Consider the following 23,538-nt stretch of genomic DNA (forward strand, 5'->3'; position numbering starts at 1 on the left):
AGTGCACCTCGAAAGGGTGGAGCACTTACAGTGCACCTTCTAAAGGCAGCCTTCTTGGGAGGGGAGAAAAGGGGTCCCATGGACCCCTCAGACATTCCCTTGCAGGCGGATGCACTCACTCACTGCATCCGCCTGCAAGGGGATATCTAATCCCCTTGCAGGCGGGGTGCCTCGTACACAGAGAATCACGGAGCAGCTTTTATATAGCTGCCCCTTATTCAGGGGCGTAGGAGACACTAAATTTCTGGGGGGGACAGGGACAACCTTGAGGTGGGCCCCCTGCACAAAGTTTGCACCCAGAAGGGTTGCCGTGGTGGGGGGAGATGGGGAAGACGGTCGCTTCCAGTCGAGTCCTGTGTGGCCTGCAATTCCCTGTCTGCTGGGCCCTTTGCTGCCTGTTAGGCAGCGACAGGCTCTGTGATGCTGTTCGCCAGTGTGAAGTCCTAAGAGGCCTGTACTGCCTGCTGGGCGCAGTGCTTCCTGTCGATTCCTGTGTTGCCTGCCAGGCACTGTGCTGCCTGTTGGGAGCTTTCTTACTAGTCAGGCTGTATAAGTCTCTGGGTCTCCGCCTGCCTATGAAGGCCAGTAAGGCCTATGATTGCTGCTAGGTCCTTGTCTGACTGTCAAGTGGCAGTCTCTGTGCTGCCGCGTTCCTGTGAACTGCTGTGCTGTCTGATAGGGCCGTCCTTAGTGCTGGTGGCGCCCTGTGCGACATTGTTTGTTGGTGCCCCCCAGTGACCACCTCTGCCAAGGATTCCCTCACTACTATCCATCACCACTCTCTCTCAGATGCATTTCATTCGTTTTATAGCACCACTCATACCGGGAAATATCCCTTACAACGCAATCAATGCAATGCAATGCATTGACCATGCTGCTATTACCACAAATATGGGTCTAGCACACATGCCTTTACCACACATATCTTTACAACACATATGCGTGGTTACAGCATAGATAGCGGTCTAGCTGTCCGGGTGGAACAGGAAGAAGCAGAGGAGAGGGAGGTAAGTAGGGCTGTGGCCGGGTTTAGAGTGGGAGGTTGGGGTCATTTTTAGGTCAGGGTAGGGTCGGGGTAGTTTTTAGGACAGGGTGGGGTAGGTTTTAGGGGTCAGGAGGAGTGCATGGAGTTCAAGTAGTTTTAGGACAGTGTGGGGTAGGTTTTAGGGTACAGGGTGGGGGTCATGTAGTATTTAGGACAGAGCGGGGTAGGTTTTAGGGTTCAGGGTGGGGGCAGGGGCATCAAGGTAGTTTTTAGAGCAGTTCAGGGTAGGTTTTAGGGTTCAGAGTGGGGGTCGGGGTAGTTTTTAGGACAGGGCAGGGTTACTTTTAGGGCTCAGGGCAGGGGGGTTTAGGGCTCAGGGCAGGGGCAGTTTTAAGTGCTTGGATGGGTGGAGTATGGTATCAGGTGTAAGGGGGCAGGGTAGGGAGAATTTACCACGCATGTTCCTTTACCAAACATGCTTTTACAATGAAATTCGTTGTAAAGGCATGCGTAGTAAAGACACGGTCATTGTTGAGACCACGATGTTAAGGCATGCACGATATACGCATGTGTTGTTCTATCATTCATCCCTCATACCAGTCTAGGGTGTCAAAGCACTTTACATCACACAGACATTACGCAGAGACAATCATCATATATGTGTAAATCAGTGTATATGAAATGTTACATAAGACAGAGGACTACAAGGTGTAGGTGTCACAGGTCATCCATACTGGTAGCAGGTATAGTTTCAGAGTGCTTTATCTGGAGAAGCGCAAACTCAGAATTTAAAACATAACACCATGGTTGGGGGCTCTCTTTAATAATAAGAACTGCACTCAAATCAACTTGTTTTGCAACATTAAGTTAATCAAAAAGTGGGGGGAAATCATGACGCTCTAATCTATACCTTGATGTTTGCATGCAGCTCTTTGATGAGTTCATTGCTCACTGTTCTATATTCAGTTTTCATTTATAAATTGCAGGGGACAAAAAAGGAGCTCTCTGATGTAGGAAGCTGGCCTTGTGTGTGGTGAGTACCTATGGTATTATCACCTTATACCAGGTCCAGGTATCACCTTATTAGTGAAGTGTAGGCAGTGTCTAGAAGCCAGGCTCCCTAGAGTTAGCTGTGGATGAGCAGCCAAGACTTATCTAGGACACATGCAAAGATAATGCAATACCACTGTAGTCACACAGCACTTACACACATGAAAGAAACACGTGTTACGAAAATAAAGGTTCCTTATTACAGTAACACAAACACTAAAACACTAGATAGGCAATACTCCAATAGGATGTAAGTAACACACTATTATATGTACAGCAGCAATCACAAATTGGCATAAAAAGCAATAGAAAACAGTGAAAAGCAATAGGCAATACTGAAGGCCTAGAGGGGACCAGACCATATACTAAGAAAGTGAAATGCGAAAGCCGGGTCCCCACCCAAGGAAGTGGAATTGGTAGAGGGGAGCTGGAGGAATTAGGAAACCCCAAAGGTAAGTACCAGAGTGCCCCCCAGCGACCAGGAGAAAAGAGGTAAGTTACAGTTTTTTCCCTGACCCACCAAAAGGACTTCAGAGAAGGATATTGCAAAACGCAGACAAGACTGCAAGAAACTAGAGGTGGATCCTGGAAGAGTAAGACCTGGAAAAGAAGGGCACCAAGTCCAGTTTACGTAGGATGGTCCGGTCGTGGAAGGAGCCACAACCCACCCATCTGTGGATGCAGGAGTTGGTCGACGGGGAGACAAAGATGGTCAGCAATGCAGCACTGGAGCAGATGAAGAGTTCCTAGGTGATGCAGTCGACGTCCCACGCCAGATGAAGAATTGCAGTCAGTCTGTGGTGTGGAAAACCCACCAACAAGCCCTGGCAAAAGCAAATGTCGCAGTAGGAGAAAAGTGGAGCTACCGGGGACCAGCAAGGTCCAGGGGGACTCAACCCATGGAGGGGAGTCTCAGGTGACCATCAGCAAGGCAGAGAGTCTGGAGGAGGAGAGGCAGCCCCCACAGAAGACCTACAGACAAGGAGCCCAGGAGCTGTAGAGAGGCCCACAGCACACCTGAAGAGAGATCCCACTTCACAGGCGAAGCACATTGAGGGCTGTGCTTCACAGAGAAGAGTGCCGGGGGTAGCTGCAAGAGATGCGGTGCATGGGGGTACTGTCCTGCATCGGAAGGCAAGGACCTACCTACTCCAAAGTTGGGCAGCTGGTAGAGAGGACCAAGGAGACCACTCCAGACTACCACCCCTGATGCAGGATCCACGCAGCTCAGGAGGAGAGGAGATCCACCAGCCGGTTGTTGTTGCAGTTGGTGCCTGCGGATGCAGATAAGTGACTCCTTCACTTCAAGGAATTTTCCTTCTTTCTTCTCATGCAGACTGAAGACTTGCTGCCCTCAGAGGAAGCACAGCTGGGCAAATGTTGCAGTTGCTGGAAGGAGTCGGAGAAACAATGTTGCGTGGCAAAGTCGTCGCTGGAGCTGCAGATTGTAGGTTCCTGTGAAGTCCAGTTGCGGTTCCAGTGGCCAGAAGTCAAAGTAAACGTTGCAGAGGAGTCCTGCTGGAATCTTGCACGTCAAATCTGAGGACCCACCCAAGAGGGAAACCCAAAATAGCCCAGAAAGGGGGACTGGTCACCTAGCCGGGTGACCACCTAGGAGGGGGCTGTGATGTCACCTCCCTGACCTGGCCACTCAGATTCTCACAGAGGCCTCTGTCAACCTTAGATTCAAGATGGAAGAATCAAGTGGCCACCTGGAGGAGCTCTGGGCACCACCCCGGGGGTGGTGATGGACAGGGGAGTGGTTACGCCATTTCCATTGTCCAGTTTCACGCCAGACTAGGGGCTGAGATCCCTGAACTGGTACAGACTGGTTTATGCAAGGAGGGCACCAAATGTGCCCTTCAGAGCATACTAGTAGCTTGGCGAGGCTACCCCTTCCAAGCCTTGTAATGGAGAGGGCGTTGCCTCTCTCTTCCAAAGGAAATCCTTTGTTCTGCCTTCCTGGGCATGAGCTGCTCAAGCAGCAGAAGGAGGGCAGAAATCTGTCTGAGGGGTGGCAGCAGCGTGAGCTGTTCGGAAGACCCCATAAAGCTGGTAGGAGCAATGCTGGGGATCCTCTAAGGAGCCCCCAAAGTGCATGGAATCATACAATCAATACTGACAATAGTATTGGGGTATGATTCTGACATGTTTGTTACCAAACATGCCCAGGTTCGGAGTTACCATTATGTAGCTGGACATAGGTAGTGACCTATGTCCAGTACAAGCGTAAAATGGCGTCCCCGCACTCACGAGGTCCAGGAAAATGGAGCTGGAGTTCGTGGGGGCACCTCTGCTCCTGCAGAGGTGCCCTCACACACAGGTACTTGCACCCTACCCTCTGGGCTAGGAGGGCCTACCATAGGGGTGACTTACAGTGACCTGGTGCAGTGGCCTGAAGTGAAAGGGTGCAAGCACCTTTTCACGCAGGCTGCAATGGCAGGCCTGCAGACACAGTTTACATGGGCTCCTATGGGTGGCATAATACATAATAAATGCTGCAGCCCATGGGAACCCCTGATCCCCCAATGCCCTGGGTACCTGGGTACCATATACTAGGGACTTATAAGGGGCACCAGTATGCCAAGTGGGGTGTGTGTGTGGTCCAAGCAACCAAATTTAATGGGAGAGAGCACTGGGGTCCTGGTTAGCAGGATCCCAGTGAACACAGTCAAAACATACTGACAACAGGCAAAAAGTGGGGTAACCATGCCAAAAAGAGGGTACTTTTCTGCATCTGACAAAAGCAGAAACCCACTGACCTATTCACATTATATACACTTTGTGATCTGCATGTAGACGGCCTTTGTAGCAGGCATAGTAACCCTGTACGTTATGATGAGTCAAAACTTCCACTAGACAAAACTTCAGTCTCTCTCCAGAATGACCATTAATCACCGGAATTATCTTAAGATTTTTATTGTTGCCTGAAAACTGTTGGTGGCAAGGAACATCCAGCAGGTGCTTTTAAAGTCACAATATACTTGCAAACATAGCACCCCCATCCGAAGTCAGCACCCAGTGCGGCAGCACCGGTTGCATCGCCCTAGCTGCCTTACCTAGCCCTGTCCATCTCTTAGGCCATCTGGTTCTTCCTGGGACCCATGCTGTGTGCTGGTCTCTCTGCTGTCTATCCAGCAGTGTCAGGCTCTGTTCCACCATAGCCTGTGAAGTCCTGTAAAGCCTGTGAGCTGCCACAGTGCTGGCTTCGCATCCACAGGCCATTGGCAGGAAATGAGATTTACAGACAGCCCTTGCCCTTCAGAGCGGGCTTTCACAAATACCAGGAAGGCTGAGGGAGAGACAGGGGACAGAAATGTTGGGGGGGGCAGGATGTCAACTTAGGGGACAATAATTAGCACTGGGGCAGGCAAGCTGGAGACAGAGGAGAGAAGAGAGTGAGAGAGAGGCGAAAGAAAGGGGGGCCCTAACAAACACTGGCGCACAGGGTGCCACTAGCGCGCTAAAGCCTGCCCTGCTCATATCTAACAGTAACTCAACAATACTGTTTTTAGAAAGGGAGATACTCTGCAACACAGCACTGTATTTAAAAAGAAAGGGAGTTACTTAGCAATAGTTTATTTAATTACCCAAACCTCCTTACTTTCTCAAATCTTGCTGCTGTCTTCAGGGTTCGATCTTCAAGGGACAGGAAGGGTCGGGCTCAGGAGGGACTGGATGCACACAGCAATCAACAAAGGGCCTCTCCTCCCCCTTTGTTCTCAGAAGTGCAAACTGCAGGCAGCTGTGGCGGCAAGGTGAGAAAGAATCCCTTGTGTGCTGCAGCACAACAAAAGGGCAGAGGGCGAGTGTCCTGGAGCCAGGTCACAGGTCAAGTGCAGGGCCATATAGGTAGCGCTTTCATGCGCTAATGGCCCTGCGAATTACAGGAGAAAGGAAAATTCTTCTGTCCCCTCGTCCCCCCCACCCTTGTCCCCCGTGTCCCCCCCACTCCAAAATCTGGGGGGGACATATCCCCCGCATCCCCCACACTTCCTACGCCCATGCCCTTATTTCTCTTAAGTGCGCTGCCACCGGGGCAGCGCAAGTTGATGGCTACCCTGGGGCAGTGCATTCCCTCTAATCCTTCTTTGAACTAGTCCTTTTGGAAGGATGCCCCCGGCGCTAACAAGGAGAGTGCACCGTAGAATGTAATACAGCCCCTGGAGCGGCCCTGGGCTTGCAAAACAGGCTTCAAAGGACTCCTGCCTACCTGCCAACTGCCCAATGGAATACAAGGCCCATCCGTTCCTGTCCAGCTCTCTCTGTTCTCTGTGTCTGGGTCGAGAAGTTGGACCAAAGTATGACTGCCGGGCTTTATTCAGCCAAAATGTCGTGATTGAAAGCATTTATCCCCTTTATGTTCGGACACTTTTGCTTGTCCCTAAAAGCCACAGTGCAGTTGGAAGAATATAAAAACAAGAAGTCACTTGTGCCTCAAAGCTGTGCCCCGACTGACAACCCTCATGTTTATGACCATGGGTAATTGCTTGTTGGTCACATTTGTTTCCAAACACAGAACAAAGTCCTCTGGAAGGGGATTAGACTCAAGGTATTCAAATATCCTAGCACCGTTTACCCTCCGTCTCTCTTTCCAGCACAGATACAGCAGGACAGATTGTCGGGCCGCTCACAGAAACGCGGTAACTTGTTCAGCTTTATTATTAAAAAATATAACAGTTAACCTTGTTTGAGTGTCCACCTCTCGTAATTACAGCTACCGCACTTCACTTAACTTTCCGACCCTGACACCTAGCCCACCTTGTTTACTTTATCAAGTTTGGTCTCTCTGTTAGATGTACTCCATTAGTTACATTGAGGCATGACCGATATTCCAACTTTGAAAGCAATACATTGATTGAGGTACTTCCCAAGAAGGGAACTCTTCTCACGTTTCCTGTAGGATGGCTCGGAGACCCTCTTGCCTAATTTGTAAACGATAGCTCTGAAAATATCCAAATATTCCTGATTACAGTGCAAGAAAGAGAACTTAAAAGACGGAGCATAAGAAGCTTTTCCCCCAGTGAGGATACATTTACGGAATGCAGTTAGGAGTCATAGAGTCCTTATAGCTGCTAGGATGAATGGCCTATTCTTCGTTCACCAGTTTCAAGTAGCGAAACTGAATTAAGACAGAGAATGATGAAACATATTCTGAAGTGAGGTTTTCTAGGAACCGGCAATTGTGCGCATTCTATTTTCGGCAATGCTGAAGGTCAAAAGAGGGGAGAAGTGTTACTTCTCTTAGGAGCCAGATGATGCAATTGCCATGTTGTAGTCCAACAAAAAGCTTGTAATGTGCCTGCTGAAGAAGAACAGCTCTGAGAAGGAAAGAAAAGGGGATGTAATGGGAGATGTCAGATCATAGTAATGCACACAAGAGTTAAATAAGGCTCTGATAACCAGAATAGATAGTTGATTTAGGAAGGGAGTATATGCGCGTATTTCAGGAATGGGGCTCCCAGGTGCATTCTTGAGAGCGTTTACAGGTAAAAGATGTATTGAAGGTGAAGTCTGCGATGTCAATGAAAAATGGTCTTCATGAGCCTTTAATCAAAGTGAAGTTATCCCAAGTTTTTAATTAAAGTGTCCTGCATGGGTGGTTTTTGTTTTGTCATTAGTGGCATAATTCAATACCTTAAAGCTGAGGAACATTATGGCCCTCATTATGATTCGGCTCAGATGTTGATACAGTAATTATTGCATAAATAACTCAAACACTGAGGAGCATATTTATAGTTGTTTTGCGCCAAATTTGCATCATTTTTTTTACGCAAATTCGGTGCAAAACTAACTCCATATTTATACTTTGGCGATAGTCCCATCTAGCGCCAAATTTATAGAGCTCGTCATTTTTTGGATGTGGAAACCTACTTGGCGTCAATGAGATTCAAAGTAGGCATTCCCGTGCAAAAAATGACTTTATGGCCTTAGCTCCATCTTTATCCCCCCTGCTAAAATCACACAGAGAAGTGAGGAGGGGGCACAAAATGGTGCAAAGCTTCCTTTGCATCATTTTTTAACACCTGGGTCGGTGCAGGCATTGGGGGACCCGTGGCCCTATTTCCATGGTGGAACACCATGGAATAAGCCCACAGGTGCCCTCCCCAGGCCCCAGGGACAGCCCCTCCCAACCCAGAGGGACAGCAGAGGATGGGGGACCCCATGCCAGGTAATTATAAGTAAGTACAGGTAAGCATTTTTATTTTAAGTGCCATTGGGGGCCCTGAAATGGGTCCCCCTCATGCCACTGGGTGCAATGGCCATACCCAGGGGACCCTTGTCCCCTGTGCTGGCCATTGGGGTGGTGGGCATGACTTCTGTCTTTTCTAAGACAGGAGTCATGTGGTATGGATTGTTTTGTGTCAGAAAATGACTCTAGGCTGGTTAGAGTAATTTTTTTACTCTAACCTGCCTAACTTCATTTTTTGGTGCAACTCCGCCCGCTCCACCCTCACCGCCAGCCCCACCCGACTAACATAATTTTTTTCCACGCTAGCCTACCCTTTGCATCGGCTTGCACCATTCCATAATTATGGTGCCCGGCTGGTGCACAGAAATGGTGCAAGCCGGTGCTAAACGTTTTGGTGCTAAACTGCATAAGTGCAGTTTTGCACCGAAAACTATAAATCAGGGCCTGAGATGTTTAGAATTTGATGGATGCTTTAATTATCAACAATGACATGTTTTGCCCCTGGAATGGGACATTGACATGCAGATTTTGGCGATTACAGCAACAAAATCTGGTTTTCCTTGGTTGCTAACCATGCTTTGCTTCACAAGTTTTACATAAAAAAAGGGAGAGAGACCACCCTGCCCCACAGCAGAACTGTAGGGCTGCCTGCTGTGTAGGTGGGAGGGGAACACAAAAGTCGGTATTGTTGATTTGGGGGCTGATGATAGATTAGTCTCGCCTTATTCTATTTTAGCTGTTTATACAAATAATAAAGATACCATTCTGAAAAAAGAAAAAGAACTATAACAAAGTAATTCTTACCCGTTTTGTCGAGCAAGGGAAGATCTCTGGTCTAAGGTGTGTGACCGAAAAAACAGACGCCTCAAAGAAAGGAATATAAACTATATTGGGAAAAACAACGTGGAGCTTCTGGAAATGGATGAGTAGTTGTAGTTTTTTGTTTGATTTGAAAATAGCCACACAATTTTTTTCCTAAATCTGAAAGTAAAAAGAAATCTATTTTGGTGATGGCCTTATTGGACAATTATGTGCTACCATAGGAACTGCTGGAAGGTCGGATTAATGTACTGATCTAAACAGGCGCCATTCATCTTACTCTGTTGATGGCTAGCCACTTAAACACAGTTCCAGATTCACTATCATTTTACGTTGGGGATCCGTCACTTCAGCGGCACAGCTCCAATGTAAACTCCTTTTTGGTAATTTAGTAAGCCCCATAAAGTATTAATCAATCAAAATAAACTTTATTCGAGTTTCATAAAAGAAACCATGAAAGCATGCAATAAATCACACAGCCAGTGCACAATAACTTACACAATCGTGACCAGATGAAATTAACAAGCATTTGCAATGGAATGAGTCTCGCATTTGCTCGAGTTAGAACTATTAACGTTGTAAATTCCTAACTGGACTTTTCTTGCCACCTAAATTGAAAATTAAAAGTAAAACAGTTGACATAAGCAAGCCCATTGAAGGCACCATGTCCACAATGAGCGCGAAGAAGAGACACAAAAAGAAAAAGACGTTTGCTCGCAGTCAAACGTATCAGCAATTATCCATGTGACAGGTGCAGTCTGCAAGGCAATCACAAAACCACCCCAAGGAGGGACAAACGTAAAGCATTTACCAATGACAACAAAGGATTTTTGAAAGGCAAGCTCACGAATGGGTGAACGTGATAGGCATGAGGTGGGCATGGTAAAAAGCCCACATAGAAACCAAGACATCGGAAAAGCAGCGCTTGGGCGCTGCTATGCTCAACCTAAAAAGGAAAGGAAAGGGAAGGGAATAAGATGCAAATGAGAAGGAATCATGTCTGAAAGGAAAACAGAAAGTTGAAAGGTAAGATGAAATAAAAACTGAAGGAGATAGAAAAACACAATGTAGGAAGAAACTAATAAAATGAGGGATGAAAGAATGACAAAATTTAAGACAGGAAAGAAGACTATAATGAAAAAGAGACACATACAAAAAACAAAATTGGGAAAGAAAGAAAAAGAAAGAAAGAAAGTAAGTGGGTCAGTGGGAAGTTTGGGTGAGTGGTAAGAGGAAATATTGAAGGTGCAAATGATGAAATCGAAAGTGAAAGTCGAAGAGAAACTGAAAGTTAAAGAAAAAAAAGAAAAGAAATGAGAACAAATAATAAATTTGCCAAAATTGACAACAAAACACAAAGAAATTGAGAGATAATGAAGAAGAACAACAATTGTGCAGAATTAAATATACAATGGATGAATGGATAGAAGGGGAAAGGTTGCAGATGGAGTCAATGAGCAAGAGAAAATGAAGAATGGGAGCATGTAGTCTTTTGGGGTATTTTCTACATCAGCACAATGTCATACTTTTTCAAGGGATCAAATAATTTATGTTTTTTCTTTGTTTAAAGTCACTGAACACCCGAAATGATGTCATCCATGAAATGTTAATGCCTATTCTATAAATATTAGGCACCGAGCAAAAAAGGATGGTAATTTACCTAAATGGTGCTTATGCAATGTAATAAAAAATAGCTCAAACGTTTGTTGTTTCATTTTTATGCTTATGAGGATGGTGATAATACCGGAAAGGAGCATTTTGAGTTCCCTCATTTCTTTGTCGGCACTCTGTGCAAATGGTGAGAGGGGAGGTTGTCTCAAAGTCTCCCACTGTACTTTAAAAATGAGAGATAAGACCAGAAAAGATAGCTTAGCTGCTGGGCCTTCCCCTCCCGCCCAGTGCTAATCTCTTTTTTGGCTATTTGGGGTACTTTGTGCTTAGGCCTTAATCATTTTTTGTCCACATAAGCTATCCACACCACAATTTGTGTTCTTTTTTCCAAGAATCCTAGGGATTCTGAAGGTACCGAGAGTTTGTGGGTTCTCCTGGAAGATACCAAGAAATTAGCCAAAATACAGCTAAAAGTTTCTTTTTTCAGACAAAAATGGGAAAAAGGGCTGCAGAAGAAAGCATGTGTTTTTTTTTCCTTGAAAATGGCACACACAAAGGCTTTGTGGTGCTAAAATCATCAACTTCCCAGCTTCGAGGAACAGGCAGACTTGAATCAGAAAACCACATTTTTCAACACAATTTTTGCATTTTACTGGGACACACCCCATTTGTACAATTGTTTTGTGCTTTTAGCCTCCTTCTAGTTAGTGCAGAAATGAGTATGAAACCAATGCTGGATCCTGGACAGCTAAACATGTCTGAAAAGAAGACACAATTCTGCATTCAGAAAGGGGTCATTTGTGTAGATCCTTCAAGGGTTTCCTACAGAAAATAACAGCTGAAATTAAAAAAAGTATTGAAATTGAGGCAAAAACAAACAGCCATTTCTGTCCACGTTTTCTTCTACAACTTTTTCCACCTGTGGCAGATTTTTGAAAGCAATATATTGTAACGTCTGCTGAATTCTTCTGGTTGTTGGGATGTATAGGTCTTGTGGGTTCATCAAAAACACTAGGTACCCAGAGCCAATAAATGAGCTGCACCTTGCAGTGGGTTTTCATTGTTTACCAGGAATACAGCAATTCATTTGGTGAAATATAAAGAGTCAAAAATAGGTGTCAAGGAAACCTTTTTATTTCCAAAATGGGCACAAGATAAGGTGTTCAGAAGCAGTGGTTATTTGCACATCTCTGATTTCTGGGGGCCCCATACTAGCATGTGAATTACAGGGCATTTCTCATATAGACTTCTTTTTTACACACTGTCTTACATTTGGAAGGAAAAAATGTAGGAAAAGACAAGGGGCAAGAACACTCGTTCTTCTATTCTGCGTTCCCCAAGTCTCCTGATAAAAATGGTACCTCACTTGTGTGGGTAGGCCTAGGGCCTGCGACACGAAACGCAACATGGACACTTCACATTTTTACATTGAAATCTGATGTGTTTTTTGGAAAGTGCCTAGCTGTTGATTTTGGCCTCTAGCTCAGTCGGCACCTAGGGAAACCTACCAAACCGGTGTATTTTCGAAAACTAGACACCTAGGAGAATCTGGGATGAGGTGACTTGTGGGGCTCTCGCCAGGTTCTGTTACCAAGGATCCTTTGCAAACCTCAACATTTGGCAAAAAAACACTTTTCCCTCAGATTTCGGTGCTGCAAAGTTCTGGAATCTGGGAGGAGCCACAAACTTCCTTCCATCCAGCATTACCCCAAGTCTTCAGATAAAACAATTAGAGTGCCAAATAAAGTCATTTTTTTCACAGTCTCAAATAAAAGCTCTCTTTGAGCCTGCAGAGCCAAAGGTCTTATAAAACCTTTGCACTTTAATCTAACCACACACTGTGGGAGAACTGAATAATATGTCTGTTAGTTAACACTGTGAGATATCTGTTAAAGTACTGAGAAAACCCAAAAGGTTGGGCAGAAAGTTTGCAAAAGTCCTAGCAGCATAAATTGCCACTTTCTGGCAATGAAGCATAATTTGTGAGACCAAACTCTTCAATGGAATATGTCACAATCTGGTGGTTTCAAACTAGGCCTGTGAATAGGATGACCACCTCATACCGGGTCATCACGCTGTCTCCAGTTGTTAAATTTTCACCCACAAATAATGTATTTTATGTGTGCTGGTCTAATTAGTTCACAGGAATTTGGGACAAGACTACAACACCAAAAAGGCACAAAGCTAGCTCACAAAACTCAGAGACTGGAACCAGTGTCCGTAATGACCTGGAAGGAGGTGGTCACCCTACCTGAGAATTAATGCTGCTCTTCAGGGGTTACTCTATACAGAAAGGTTGTGCTTGGCTGTGAGAATAAATGCAAAGTTTATATGATAACCTCCATGTCACGTCCTGCATGCTTAATTTGATCTATAAGTCAACCAAACCATGAAAGGGTAAATCTGACATGACAAAGATATGTACCACTGTCTGACCCAGAATGATACCCCCAAAAGTTCAAAGTTAAATGGATTTCATTGCATTGCAGAATTGTAAGATCATCTTGACAGTGCACTATTTTGACAGCGGTACTAGCATATCTGCCAGACTGCTTTGTTAACAATGAATGAACGTGCAGAGTTAAAATGGCAGATTAAAAGGACCGCACTATAAACTGCATCATAGACATCGAGTGCTGGACCACCTTGAGAATGCAGAGTTGAAAGGATTGCTTTAGAGTAGGCTTTGCAAATAAGTATTAGAAGTGCTACAGGGAAACTACTGTACTGTAGCCTGGCTTAACAAAACGACTAGAAAAGTGCAGAGATGAAGAGATTGCATAATGATTGCATTATTGTTTTTATTAAATATTAGTTGTATCTTGATGAATACTACCTGATCTACTTATATAACAGAGGGAAAGACTTGAATTGATTGATTTGTTGCTACAGGACAGTCCATCATCCAACAGGACATGGAAGACAAAACACTGAACACAAGTCCAAAACAGCACTAATATTCCATAAAGTTGGGTTTAACCATCGGCAAAACTGTACTGATCTCCAATAACTGTTATATCTAGCTGTGATTTTGGATAAGGCACTGGGCATATGTACTTAGCATTGTACAGATTTTCAGTGTAGATGGATATCACTGTGCTCACAGAATTGCATTGTCTTTGTTGTGCACCACATCCATGGATCAGGTGGCACAAAGAGGACATATTGTGGGCACATGCAACATGGCACTGACAATGCCATATTGTTGTGCTTCTGACAGCACTCTCAAGTGCTGCACACCATGCATGGTGTGCAGCAGACCATTTTTGGGGTGGTGCTTCTATCATGCATTCAGCCTGGTGAAGATTTGCCAGTTGGTGGTTTCAGCCCTATCAGCACTGAATGCCCCCCATTGCATCTCAGACATATGCATGTACCAGGCTGTGAAGATGCCTAATGAACTGGGGATTCGTGGACATCTTGATGGAGCCCTACAGTCTCACCTGCTGAGCACCTGGAACATTCATCCATTGGCCATTGAAGTTGACGCATTCTCCTGGCAGGGAAGTGCACCCAATTCCCCTGCTCATGATGTATGTCAGTGTTATTGGTAAACCTCTGTTCTGCAATGAGCAACTCAGACAGTTTGCAGGGTGGACTCAGACTGCTGGCTCAATTGAAATTTAGTGTCCATCTGCCAGTTGCTGTGCTATTTAAAAGTAACATAACAACATAGCAAAACATACAGGGGGTCACTATAACCCTGGCGGTCCAAGACCGCCAGGGCTGTTCTGACGGAAGCACCGCCAACAGGCTGGCGGTGCTTCCCATGGTATCACGACCGCGGCGGAAACGCCGCGGTCGCACCACCGGGAGCAGTGGTTTACAGCCACGTTGGTCCCGGCGGATTTAATCCGCCAGGGCAGCGCTGTTAGCAGCACTGCCCAGGGGATTACAAGTCCCCCTACCGCCAGCCTTTTCCTGGCGGTTTGAACTGCCAGGAAAAGGCTGGCGGTATGGGGAGTCGCAGGGCCCCTGGGGGCCCCTGCACTCCCCATGCCACTGGCATGGGCAGTGCACAGGCCCCCTGACAGGGCCCCGTGCAGCTTTTCACTGTCTGCTATGCAGACAGTGAAAAGCACGACGGATGCAACTGCACCCGTTGCACGGCCGCAACACCGCCGGCTCCATTTGGAGCTGGCTCCTGTGTAGAGGCCGAGATCCCCGCTGGGCCGGCGGGCAGAAACTAGGTTTCCACCCGCCGGCCCAGCGGGGATCTCCTAATAGCAGCGGCGGGAGTGCGACCGCCCGCCAAGTTCGTAATGAGGGCCATAATGTGGCATTGTACACTAGCCATAACAGTACTCATCTAAAAGGATTACATTGTAGTTTAGCACTGCAAACTAGCCATAAGAGTGCACAGTTGAAAAGATTGTGTTGCAGTGCAGCACTGTAAACTAGCTTGAGAGTATTTATTTGACAGGATTACATTGTATTTTAGCATTTTATACTAACCTGAGAGTACTCATCTGAAAGGATTGCATTGTAATTGTGCACTGTATACTAGCCTGAGAATACTCATCTGAAAGGATCACATTGTGGTTTAGCAATGTAAACTAGCCTGAGAGCCCTCAGCTGAAAGGATTACATTGTAGTTTAGCACAGTAAACTAGGAATGAGAGTACACGGCCGACACTATTGTATTGTAGTTTGTTACTATAAACTAGCCATGAAAGTGTAGGGCCGAAAGGATTACACTGTAGTCTGGCATTATACATCAGCCAGGAGAGTACTTAGTTTAAAGGACTGTGTTGTATTTAGCACTGTAAATGAGCAATGAGTGTGCTGAGGTGAAAGGATTACATTGTAGTTTGTTCCTGTAAACTAGCAATGAAAGTATAGAGCTGATAGGGTTACACTCTAGTTCGGCACCGTGAAGACCGCAGAGCATGCACAGTGGTAAATCGTAAACTCACCTGAGTGTGCAGTATAGGACTGCAGTAAACTCGCCACGAGTGTGCAGTATAGAGCTGCAGTCAGCGAGCCATGATTGTGCAGTAAAGGGCTGTAGTTATGTCCGGCAATGTAAACTGGTCACCAGTCAGCAGGCTCAGAGATTGCCTCTGGAGAGCTCACAAAGGTGGCTGAACGCCAACAGTGCATATCAGTTACTGTGCATAAGATGAATATAAAAACATGAGCTAGAGCTATTAGCATTGTAAATTCCTAACTTGACTTTTCTTGCCACATACACACAAAAGGAAAAATGAAAAGTAAAACAGTTGAGATAAGCGAGCTGATTCAAAGTGCCACGGACACCATGAGCGTGAGCGCGAAGGAGACACACAAAAGCAAAAGGGAAAAGAAGTTTGCTTGCAGTCAAACTTATCAGCAAAAGTGCAATTATCCGTGTAACAGGGTCACTTCCCAAGGTTGTAACAAAACCGCCCCATGGAGGGACAAACGTAAAGCATTTACAAATTATAACAAAGGATTTTTGAAAGGCAAGCCCACGAACCAGTGAAAGTGATGGACACGAGGTGGGCGTGATTAAAAGCCTACATAGAAATAAGACGTCAGAAAAGCAACGCTTGCACACTGCTGTGCTCGACCTGAAAAATGAATGATTAAAAGATGCTATCAGTGCAAACTATAGGTCTCATAGAAATCTGTCAATCAATCAATCAATCAATCAATATATGCATAAAGCGCTCTACTTACCCGTGAGGGTTTTCAAGGCGCTTGGGAGGGGGAGGGGGTGCTGCTACTGCTCGAAGAGCCAGGTCTTGAGGTGTCTTCTGAAGGTGAGCAGGTCCTGGATCTGTCTTAGGTTTGATGGTAGGGTGTTCCAGGTCTTGGCGGCGAGGTAGGAGAAAGATCTGCCACCGGAGGATTTGCGCTGGATGCGGGAGGTGGAGGCGAGTGCGAAGTTGGCGGAGCGGAGTTGCCGGGTGGGGGTGTAGAAGTTGAGTCTGCTCTTCAGGTAGGATGGTCCGGTGTTGTGAAGTGCTTTGTGTGCGTGGGTGAGGAGCTTGAAGGTGATCCTCTTGTCGACGGGGAGCCAGTGTAGATCTCTTAGGTGGGGGGTGGTGTGGCTGTGGCGAGGGATGTTGAGGATGAGTCGGGCGGAGGCATTTTGGATGCGTTGGAGGTGTTGCAGGTGTTTGGACGGGATGCCTGCGTAGAGTGCGTTGCCGTAGTCGAGCTTGCTGCTGACGAGGGCCTGGGTTACTGTTTTCCTTGTTTCGGTTGGGATCCATTTGTAGATTCTGCAGAGCATGCGGAGAGTGTTGTAACAGGAAGAGGAGATGGCGTTGACTTGTTTTGACATGGAGAGGGATGAATCGAGGATGAAGCCGTGGTTTCGGGCGTGGTCGGTTGGTGTTGGTGGGGTGCCCTGTGGGGTGTGTAATAAAAACGTCAATATTGCTTTGTTCTGATAAAACATCTTTTTCCTAAGGTGAATCAGGGACCACAAAAAGCTAGATATTCTACAACAAATAGATAAAGAGGTTAGTTGTTACAAAAACAATAAAGCGGGCAGCATTGTTTAAAATTGTAATCACGTAACATAGGCAATATAAAACGTTTCTGAGGAACCTTATAAAATGAGTAGAAAAAAATTACATGCAGGGTACAATTAAGATAATGCTTCATGCCGTCATTAATGAGCATCATTTGGTTATTGACTACAATAGGTTCCTGTAATTTCGAGGGCATCCTACATTCTTCAAGCATGGATAATCATCGTTTCTTAAGATCGCTTCTGCTGAAGTGACGAGGTGTGTCAGGCTTCTCAACACCCTCAACACAACCTAAACCCAGACAAATCCGTATTATAGATTTGAACCAGGGGATTAGGTGAACCAAATACAGTTTAAAAAAATAGTTAATAATCTTGCAGCTTAAATTTGTATCTGCACAGGTCCATTTCTTGTCCCATAATAAAAGGGGTTAGGTTCTAACCACCTCAGTTAAGAATGAAGCCCCAAGAAGTCTGAGCGGAGGTTTCTAAAAAAAGCGTTCTTCGCCATGTGGAGTGCGTTAAGATTATTAACCTCAAAGTTCTGTCCCATATAAAGCTGTTGACACACATTTGGCCTTATATATCTTTAACATTTTTCTCAATGGTTTTTTTCCGTGTTTAGTGCCAAAAGTTAACAGTACAAAAGTAGCGTATTAAAATAAAACTTTCTTTTGTTCATGTCCTGTTAGCCTAAAACAAATTTTTCAAATAAGCGAAAGTAGTAGTGAAGTTTAAGTTAACATTGCCAATCACGAAGTCACAGCACTTCATAGCTTTTCTCCCACATTTCATTATATATGTTTTCCCTACAGTAACATTCAGATCCAAGTCTAGTATGTGATTGACAAAACAGGTGAGTAGCGGCTGCAAAACCCATTAGAGTGAGGGACATAAGTACGGCATCACCTGCATTAATCAGAGCAGGAATGGGTCTATGCCCAATCTGCAGGAGGTTACTATAGTTATTTGACAAAACTGAACCAATACTATTAATATACAAAGTGAACAGGAAAGGAGCAAGGATGCATCCCTCTCTAACCACTCTCTTAAGATCAAACATCAATTTGGATACTGTTCGGGCCTGGAGTTTTGCCACCCTTACCTCCGGTAAGTACCATGTTAATTTCATTCACAGAAAAAGATCAATTGCTGACGTTGGATCAAGAATCCTCAGCAGGTTCATGGTGCTCCAGACTTGAAATTGAGTAAATCTTAGATAAGTGGGTCACCCAATCAGATTCGTTGATGGCAGCCTCTAATCTAAGAGCAGTGTAATCTCTTAAGAATGGGGCATTAATAACACGTCAAAAGGCAGAACATATTTAGCCACATGGCTCCAGTAAGGTTTCCCAAGTAGCATTCTTTAGTTCTCATTTCCTTTGTTTCAACACTAGGCTGTCCTCACGTCTACACGTTTACACTTCTATGGCACAACGCAGGGTATTTTGAAGGACTACCATAAGGCACTTATGAGCCTTAGAACATTTAGGCCCATACCATATTTATACTTTTTGACGCAAACCAGCGCCGGCGCTGGTTTGCGTTAAAACATTTACCACCGGCTAATGCCATTCCAACGCACCAGGTGGGCGCCTTATTAATGGATTGACGTTAGCCGGCGCTGCGGGCTGGTCAGAGTAAAAAAAAATTACTCTAACCAGGCAGCGCCGGCGTAGGGGAAAATGGGGGTTGTGCGTCACAAAATGGTGCAAGTCAGGTTAGAGTAAAAAATCATGGCTATAACTGGACTTGCGCCATTGTTTGACTACAATCCCCATGGAAATGACTCCTGTTTTAGCAAAGACAGGAGTCATGCCCCCCTGCCCAATGGCCATGCCCAGGGGACCTCTGTCCCCTGGGAATGGCCATTGGGCACAGTGGAATGCAGGGGGGCCCAAGTTAGGCCCCTCTAAGCCACTAAATTTTTTTTAATAATACTTACCTCAACTTACCTGTACTTACCTGGGATGGGTCCCCCCCATCCATGGGTGTCCTCCAGGGGCGGGTGGGGGTAGCAGGGGGTGTCCCTGGGGGTAGGGAAGGGCACCTGTGGACTGCTTCCATGGTCAGAGACCATGTACATGAGCCCACAGGTCCCTTAACGCCTGCCCTCACCCAGGCATAAAAGAAACAGCACTCAGCAGGCTGGGTGCCATTTTTAAGGCCCGCCCCCTCCTGTGCGCCAAAATGACGTGGGAGTATAAATAAGGCGCACAGGCCTTAAAGTCATTTTTTGGACGGGAACTCGTACCGTGCATGTCATTAACGCAAGATGGTTTCCCATATCCAGAAAATGACCCACACAGAGGAATTTTGACGGTCGCGGGGTCGGGCATCATAGTATAAATATGGTGCAAGGTTTACGCCGAATGTGCAACAGAGTATAAATATGCCCCTTACTGTAAAATCATAATGGAATTTTGTGACTAACCCGAAGCAAGGATCTGGTTAGTCAATCTTTAATCCCACAAGAAAAATTAGAAAAGCTTCCTTTATGTCAGCATCATTAGAAGAATTATCTATTCAAACCTCAAAAGCCTCCGTATGAACTATGCAAACAAATTATCCGAATTAACCAAGAACCAACGTAATGAGAGTCCTTTGCGTGTGGATAACACAATGTTGTTAATGATGCGCTCACAATGATTACTATTCTGGCTCAACAGGCAGTTTATGCTTGCACACTGTGGATAGTGATTGCGCATCGAAATGGAGAGAGCGGTGAAATTAGATAAAAAAATGCCAAGTTTGTACGAAGAGAGAATATAATTAATAACCGTGTTAGGACTACGACTGTTAAATGTACAGTTGAATTAGATGGGATGGATACACAATTCATCAGCAATAATGAAATCGTTCAATTTCGCCCCATAAACACCATGAAAAAAATGTGTTTGATCAGTCTTGTGTATATCCGCCATGCCACAGACCTTTTTAGGTGGAACAGGACATTAGTGAACATTAAAATCACAACCTCACAATACAACAAGCATTTGCAATGCAATGGGTCTCGCATTTGCTTGAGCTAGAGCAATTAGCATTCTAAACTACTAACCGGACGTTTCTTGCCACATAAATTAAAAATTAAAATGAAACAGTTTCACATAACTAACTGGACTTTTTTTGCCATGTAAACTGAAAAGTAAAAGTTTCACATATGCAAGCTGACGGCCACCATCAGTGCAAAGCAGACACACAAAGGGAAATAAAAGTTCACTCGTAGTGAAACCTATCGGCAAAAGTGCAATTATCCATGTAACCGGCAAAAGTGCAATTATCTACCTAACCGGCAAAAGTGCAACTAACTAGGTAACAGGATTGATGTCATGCAAAGTGCATGACTTCTGCCCAGTGAGATAGCGCTGCGAAAAAAGAGAAAAAATAGTCCAGAAACCGGACGGAAAACGTGGAGCCTCGTATGTTTTCAGTACTTGCCCGCTGCACTCGAGGAGGGCTAAACACTGGAAAAGGCATGACTTATGTGTACCTTCCACTAATGAAAGCAAGCAGATTTTGAAAATGCAAGCCCACGAACCAATGAGAGAGACTGACGTGACATGGGTGTGGTTTGAAGCCCAAAAAGAGATTACAACACGGGACGGAGCGCTTTGCGCTCGCCCCTAAAAAGCTCCTTTCCTTTGCAATAACATTGACCATTGTCAAGCTGTGATAAAACCTTAAGTATATCAGATAATGAAGCAGTATTAAAAAAAATAACAAGTGCAAGATGTCGATTGGTGGTGACTTCAAAAACAATTAATTAGCATGTAGATCTAATCTCTGATTTCATTGCTACATAAGACAGTAAATTTGCTATAAAAATGGATGGCTCATCCTTGGCTCTTCCAACTTGTGAAGGAAATGCGGGAAGGAGAAATGTCCTAAAGTCATTCATTTTAATGGTCTCGGAAGCCCAAGTTTCCTTGAAACAGAGAATGTGGAAATTGTTTATAAAATTAGTCCAGAGTGGAAGAAGCACTGTGGGGCATAATCCTACCACATTCCAAAAATAAAACTGGAAGTGGGCAAAACTCTTAGAGTTTCACTCCACTGAATGCTGCAGAGTTACATAAAAACCCCATTAGACTCTGTGGTGTTCCTTAAACAGGTGAGCGTAGGGAACTCATTCTGTGCTGAAAAATCAGCATGAACAACACCACATGGCATGGCAGAGGGCACTGCCTTTCAAACTGATTTTGCTGCTGCTCAAGTAAATTTCTACTTGAGCTGCAACTTTCTCAATGGGAACGGTCGTGACCACCCACTTTGCTGAAATCTCACCAGGTGCCCTCCTAGCAACCAGTAATCATGCTAGGGGATGCCAAATCTCGATCACCAACTTACCGTTGACAAGCCACTTGCAAGAAAATATCTGCCACACGGCTGTTGGGAGAATTTGGCTGGAATTGCGCATTAAAAGCTTAACACAGAGTGGTCAAAATTCCACCAACTCCCCTGGTGGATTTGAATTTATCACCTATCCCTAAATAAAATGCCGCAATGCAATTGACAGCATTGGGCCCTCACATTTTGGGGCCAAGGCAACATGATTAAATGCACTAGTTTGGTGAGAAGACATGGTACTTCCGAGTAACCCTTGGGCTAAGTAGGGAGGGCACGGTACCCAAGGCTGTTGAGGCGACTCTGGCCTAAGAGTAAGTCAATCAATTCCATACAATGCAGCCAACGGTGAAAAACGATTGAAGGTAGTAGCCATTGGATGGAATTCATGTGTCTGTATGACACCGGGAATGAGGCGTGCCCAGTCATTAGTAGTCAAGGGGCAATAAAAATAACCAAGTGGAAGAGATATTACTTGTCTAGAGGGAGCATTTAGTAAGCTAGTTCTATGCAAAATTGTCTCTACCAGGCTGTGAGATTTAAATTACATGACTACACAACTGCCAAATACAGTTTTAGGTCCCCTTCCAACCCTACTGCCCCTTCTAACCATTTTCAGATCCTCAAAATTACTGTTAGTCAAACCAGTTTTCTTACCCACCAAGTGATTTGATTTATTCTTTAGGCTATCCCAGTCCTAAGACTCTGGTTGGGAAAAAGACAGCAAATTAGCCAATATCACAACGTATGGAGTTGCTTCTGGGAGAAGATAAAGGACATTGGGGGTCATTACAACCTGCCGCCTGCCAAGATATGACCGCCGTGCGGCCGCCAATGAGGCCGCACCCCCTCCGCGGCCATTTGGAGATCCCCTCTGGGCTGGCGGACGGAAACCTGGTTTCCGCCCGCCGGCCCAGCGGGGATCACGGCCGCAACATAGAAGCCGTCTCCAAATGGAGCCGGCGGTGTTGCGGACGTGCGACGGGTGCAGTTGCACCATGGGGCCCTGTCAGGGGGCCCCTGCACTGCCCATGCCAGGGGCCCCACGACTCCCCGTTCCGCCAGCCTTTTCTGGCGGTGCAAACCGCCAGAAAAAGGCTGGCGGTCGGGGACTCGTAATCCCCTGGGCAGCGCTGCAAGCAGCGCTGCCCAGGCGGATTATCACCGCCGGGGCTAAAGTGGCAGAATACCGTCGGCCCCAGCGGTGCGACCGCGGAATACGCCTGGAAGCACCGCCAGCCTGTTGGCGGTGCTTCCGTCATTTTATCCCTGGCAGTCTCGTACCGCCAGGATCAAAATGATCCCCATTGTGTCTAATGTTTTAATAGATTGCAAACCAGATAAATACCTTTAGGATTAATAATTGTTTGAACAGTGTCATGCTCAAGTCTAGGTACTATTAAATGGTTATTGGGACAAATGGGTGGATGGGGTGACGTGGAAGTGGGCAGAGCACTAGTCAAGTTCAAATTGTGGTGAAAGCTAGACTTGCCTTAAGACTGCAAGATGTCGAAACAGCTAGTAGTTGTTCTTTCCACAGATGTCAATCTTGCAATGAGGAAATCTAAAGATGACCTGCTGGGGCATTGAGGGCTTGAACTGAGGCAAGTGCATGTTTGAGATCCTCCATATTGACTGCTGGGACTTTAGCTGCTTACCCCTTTTGGTAATAGGCCTGGAAGGATGGTTCGTTGTGGCAAGCCTGTCCCGTGCCGTAGAGCCTGGGTTATCTAAAGAGGGCAAGGGCTTTTCAGATGCTTAAGAGGTGGGTGGGTAACCATTCAGATAGAGAAACTGAGATTGCACAGTCAGGATTATTCTGCACACTCCCATTATCTGCCTTAATCAGAACATTCCCACTGGTCCCTGCATCAACTCTGTGTGGCAAAATTGATGGTAAGCTGCTTTCAGTGTCTAACCAGGTGCAATGACAGGACATCAGTCTCTCTTCAGCAGTGGTAATCTCTTTCTCGAGTACTCCCATTGCACTAGTCAGAAAGTTTGCAATTGAAGAACAGGGCTTATCTTGCGGTTTGGATGGGGAAATGTTCTCTTCACCATAGTGGAGGTTGG

The sequence above is a fragment of the Pleurodeles waltl genome, chromosome 8 (assembly GCF_031143425.1).
Source record: "Pleurodeles waltl isolate 20211129_DDA chromosome 8, aPleWal1.hap1.20221129, whole genome shotgun sequence".
NCBI lineage: Eukaryota > Metazoa > Chordata > Amphibia > Caudata > Salamandridae > Pleurodeles > Pleurodeles waltl.